This window comes from Aotus nancymaae, unplaced genomic scaffold (assembly GCF_030222135.1).
Source record: "Aotus nancymaae isolate 86718 unplaced genomic scaffold, 86718_ANA_hifiasm-v0.15.2.pri h1tg000019l, whole genome shotgun sequence".
NCBI classification, from domain to species: Eukaryota; Metazoa; Chordata; class Mammalia; order Primates; family Aotidae; genus Aotus; species Aotus nancymaae.
Genome location: NW_026988431.1, coordinates 45,385,935 through 45,391,934, shown reverse-complemented (window position 1 = coordinate 45,391,934; position 6,000 = coordinate 45,385,935).

Below are 6,000 nucleotides of genomic sequence, written 5' to 3'. Positions count from 1 at the left end.
TGCTATTAGGGTGCCATTATTAGGGTTAATGTTGTTATTTAGTTAACATATTTTAAGTCCTGAGGTACAGTAGCTGTCCTTTAACAATGTTAACTACTGTTACTATTACTATTATTAGTATTATTATTACCCATACACCCATGTAATACAAGGATTTGATTGAGAAAATTTTAGTCATGGCTGTTTTATTGTCATGCCATTTTAGTCATACCTATTTTAACTCTGCCATTTAATTCTCTGTAATATAGGAAAGCCATGATTTCTCCAGGCCTCAGTCTCTTCATTTATCAAATGGGGAAAAGTCACCTGTTTTAACATCTTCACTGGGCTGTTAACAGGCTCTAATTGTGGAGGGTTGTGAGAAACACAAAAAGATCCCGACATGGAACATTTGTTTCTGCCTTTGTGCTCTTTTATTTCCTCCTCTGTACTGAGTTAGTCTTTTTGGTAACGAATCTTTAAAACGGAAGCTGGCCACTGGAGTTAGAATTCCTTGTGCTTTTGCTTTGTCTCTATATCAGATTTCCTTTTTATAGTTTGATATTTCTAGAGCTTTCCATGTGCCTAATCTATTTCCCACAATTTTTCTTCTTACAAATTATAGCATAAATTGTTATTTCTAGATACCATATTTGTCATTTTAATAATGTAAAAAATGTCTCTCCTTAACCTCTAGGCCGTTGCTACCCACATCTTACTGTGCATAAGAGTCACCTGGGAATCTTAGTAAAATAAAAATTCTCACAAAGTAACTCTGTATTTGTGGAAAGATCACAGGTAATGCTGACAGTATTTTAAAACATATTTTGAGAAGCACTGTTCTACAGAAGTAACACCACTACTACTAATAAAGCTGCCATCAATTACAGAGCATTTTCCTCTCCTAGGACTGTTATATGTGTTAGGCATATTGATTTACTTAATCCTCCAACAACCCTAAGAAGTAGGTAATATTCTATTTCTGTTATGTTGTAGATGAGGAAACTGAAGCACAAGCAGGTTAAATAATATGCTCCAGGTCATGTAATTAATGAGTGCACACTAAACTATTAATACCACACCCTAATAATCTAATATAAAAATTGGCAATCAGGTTATTTATATTTATCATGTTAAGCTATTCTTAAATTTTATAATTATTTAATCATTTCTTTTTAGAAGTTGTGTTAGCAAGTAGAGGAGTGGTAATGTTGAACTGCACTGTCCAAACTCTCATCACTACCCACAGGGGCCACTGAGCACTCAGGATATAACTAATCTGAATTGAGATAAGGTGTAAGTATAAAATACACCCTGGATTTAGAAAACAGTATGACAAGAAAGAATGTGCATATTTTGTTCAAAAATGTTACAATGATTGCAGGTTGAAATCAATGAAAATATATTTTGGATATATTGGACAAATAAATTATATTTGAAAACATTTTTTTTTTTTTTTTTTTTTTACTTTTTTCTTAATGAGGCTAGTAGGAAATTTAAAAATCTATTTGTGACTCACATTTTTTTTTTTTTTTGAGACGGAGTTTCACTCTTGTTACCCAGGCTGGAGTGCAATGGTGCAATCTCGGCTCACCACAACCTCCGCCTCCTGAGTTCAAGCAATTCTCCTGCCTCAGCCTCCTGAGTAGCTGTGACTACAGGCGCATACCACCATGCCCAGCTAATTTTTGTATTTTTAGTGGAGATGGGGTTTCACCTTGTTGACCAGGATGGTCTCGATCTCTTGACCTCGTGATTCACCTGCCTCGGCCTCCCAAAGTGCCGGGACTACATGTGACTCACTTTTTATATTTTTATTGCATAACACTTGTGTGGAGCTTCCAATACAGGTAGTTGAGCAGAGCCCTTCTCCACAATGCACTAAATAATGCGAATCTCAGCCCTAATTCCATCATGAAACAAGACATGCCTAAACCTCAGGGAATGTAGCTGGGCATGGGTGGGGCCTGTGGGTAACCAGATGGCTAACAGAGTGGCTAACCACGTCTGCCTCTCGTAGGCCTTAGTGTACATCTTGGTGACAGCGCTCACAGAGTTCTTGAAGTCTTTATTATTGAACAAATGATTATGAGGTTAGTGTGTCTGATTTTAGTGCAATAAATTCTTGATTCAGACCATAGAATGAAATTGAAATTGTGCATTCGTTTAGGAGATTAGTTTCTATCTACAAGCTGAGGTGGGTGGGGACAAGTTTACCATTAGGAGTGCTTCAAGACTTAAAACTGGATATTGTTTGCTAACTTTGCAGGAATATTAAAAAACTAGAGCAATTGACACATTTTATAGTCCGTGGAGGCAGGGCAAGAGAAGGCCATCCAGCTCCCAAATATGTAAATAAATATAAAAAACCAAATATTTTATATGAGTTAAATTCATGAGTTGTAAGTCTTTTGTAACCAGATAGTTAGCCTTCTTTGTTTTTCACTATTGAGAGTGTTCAGAGAGCCTGAACAGTACACCATGTCTCCCTTTCACTGCTAAAGTTCTCAAACTACATGAAAAGATAATGAAAGAATTGGTGGTTATGCCTTTAAATAAGTCACCAAAAACCAATCAAATGGATCATAAAATCAAGGATTTTAAGTTAGCTGTACTTTTCTTGTGACTTTTGAACCACACCCAGACTTGGAAAGTAGCTGAACTGAGGCTTGTTTTCCCATTTGGAGTTCAAAGTTAATTGTTTGTTTTTAAAATTTCCATTTCAGAATTAGAAATCTTTGTTTCTTAAGGGTGAGATCATGTGGACATGAGATTTTAAAAATTCGTCTACTATAATATAAAACAGTAGTTCTATAGATAATGATTCTAGATATAATGAGTGAGACTAATTTTTATCCAAACATTGGAGAAAAATAGTTAGTTCTATGTAATTACTGACAAAACATTTATTGACCTGATGAAATATGTAAACACATTTTAATCTCTTTGGAGTTCAGGAGATTATTATTTTGTCTCTGTAAGTTTTTCTTTGGGTTTTTAAAATTATGTATCATAACAAAACCTGAACTCATTAGAGCAATTTATCATTACTGGTAAGTATTCTCTGGCGGAAGCACAGGAAAGAAAATAAAACCTCAAAAAATAAATGTCCTGGCAACCAGTTTTCCTTGGATTTCCATTAGTTTCAGGGTTTAATTTTATGTTAATTTGCACGTTTGTAGTTTTTAAACCCTTATCTTAATAATGACAGGTCATTTTAATATCAGCTCATTAAACAAAGAATGAAAAAAGCAAAGGCAAATAAATTTGGGATAACTATTAAAACCTTGAACTTACTTTAAATATCAACCTGACATTTTGTACTTTGGGATTTGGCCTCAAACACACTTTAAGCCAGATAGCAAAGGGCACAAAAGATTATAATGAATTCTTGGTAGCTCTTAGTAGAATATCCCAAATATAATAGGATATAGTTATTTAGCCAGCTTAACATATACTCAAGTTCTCTTCTTTAGTACACTTGATAAAGTCATTTGATACTTAAAAAATATTAACATGGTGAGAATTTATATTTTAAATGTTTAGAAGAAACAAATTATCTCTCAAATTCTAAAACATATTTAATAATTTTCAATTATTATATAGTTTGGAAATGGGCTTAACTTTTTTATTTTAAGCTCATGCAGAGGTTTATTTTTCTAGGCTTATTGATTCTTTCATATAGCATTTGTGAAGACCTTTTCTGTGCTAGTTCCAGGAATACAATAAGCACAAGATAAGGTCTTCAGTGTTCTGTTTTTTAAACTTTTATTTTAGTTTCGGGGTACGTGTGTAGGTTTGTTCTACAGACAAATTGTGTGTTGTGAATGGGCTTAACTTGTCACTAAAAGGAGTTTAATTTCAGTGGACTAAAGATTATTCAACTTTATACCATCAGTCTCTCTCTTAAATAAATTAGTTTGGCATTCATTTTTTGCTTGCTTAAGTATTGGACCAACTTTAAAATTTTTTATTTTTATTTCTATTAAGTTTTTTTTTTTTTTAATTTCGAGAGTTTCAGGGGTACAAGTGGTTTTGATTACATGGATGAATTGTATAATGGTGAAGCCTGGGTTGTTAGTGTGCCTATCACCTGAATAGTATACATTGAACCCAGTAGGTAATTTTTCATCCCTCCCTCCCTCCCTCATTCCCTCTGAGTCTTCAATGTGTATTACTACTCTGTATGCTTTTGTGTACCTATTAAGGCTTAGCTCCCACTTATAAGTGAGAACATGTGGTATTTGGTTTTCCATTCCTAAGTTACTTCACTTAGGATCATGGCCTCCAGTTCTATTCAAGTTGCTGCAAAAGACATTATGCAATTTTTTTTTTATGGCTGAGTAGTATTTCATGACAAATATACACACACACACATACACACACACACACACACACACACACACACCCCCCACATTTTCTTTAGCCAATCCACTGTTGATGAACACTTAGGTTAATTCTATATCTTTGCAATTGTGAACTTTCATGCAGTAAACATAGAATGACTTTTTTTCTTTGAATACCAAATAGTGGGATTATAGGATCAAATGGTAGGTCTACTGTTAGTTCTTTGAGAACTCTCCACACTGTTTTCCATAGAAGTTTTACTAATTTATATCTCTACCAGCAGTGTATGTGTTTCCTTTTTACCACATCCACACCTACGTTTATTGTTTTTTGACTTTTTAATAATGGCCATTCTGGCCGGAGCTATGTGTTTTTTATCTCACTGTGGTTTTAATTTGCCTCTCCCTGATGATTAGTGATGTTGAACAGTTTTTCATGTATTTTTTGGCCATTTCTATATTTTCTTTTCAGAAATCTCTGTTCATGTCTTTTTCTCACTTTTTAATGTTTTTTTTTTTTTTTTTCTTGCTGATTTGTTGAGTTCCTTGTAGATTCTGGATATTAGTTCTTTGTTGGATATTTAATTTGTGAATATTTTCTCCCATTCTGTGGGTTGTCTGTTTACTCTGTTTATTATTACTTTTGCTGTGCAGAAGCCTTTTAGTTTAATTAGGTCCCATTTATTTATTTTTGTTTTTGTCACATTTGCTTTTGTCCACAAATTCTTTGCCTAGACCAATGTCCAGAAGAGTTTTTCCTAGGGTTTTCTTTTATTTTCTTTAGCTTTCTTTGTTTTTTACTATTGAGAGTTTTCAGAGAGCCTGAACTGTATACCATGTCTCCCTTTTATTGCTAAAGTTCTCATACTACATGAAAATATAATGAAAGGATTTGTTGTTATGGCTTTAAATAAGTCACCAAAAATCAATCAAATGGATCATAAAATCAAGGGTTCTAAATTAGCTGTACTTTTCTTATGACTTTTGAACCACACTCAGACATGGGAAATAGCTGAACTGAGGCTTATTTTCCCATTTGGAAAACAATTTTCTAGAATTTTTATGGTTTCGGATCTTAGATTTAAGTAGGACCAACATTTTTAGAGTCTACATGTCCTTTTGTGCTTAGCTTATTTCATTTAACATAATGTCCTCTAGTATCATCCATGTTGTTGCAAATGACAGGATTTTATCATTTTTATGGCTGAATCGTATTTAATTGTGTATATATACCACATTTTGTTTATCCATTCATCCATTGATAGGCACTTAGATTGATTCTATATCTTGGCTATTGTGATAATGTTGCAATAAACATTGAATATCTTCTTGACTTATTTATTTCCTTTGCATATACACCCAATAGTGGAATTGTTGGATAATTTTTAATTTTTTGAGGGATCTCCATACTACTGTCCATAACAGCATTACTAATTTACATTCCCACTAACAATGTATAAGAGTTCCTCTTTCTTTATATCTCACCATTTATTAGTAGTATAATTATTATTTTGATAATAGTTTTTCTAACTGGGACAAGATGATATTATGGTTTTGATTTGCATTTTCTTGATGATTAGTGATGCTGACCACATTTAAGTATACCTGTCGGCCATTTATATGTCTTCTTTTAAGAGATGTCTATTCAGGTTTTTGCTCATTTTAAAATCAAATA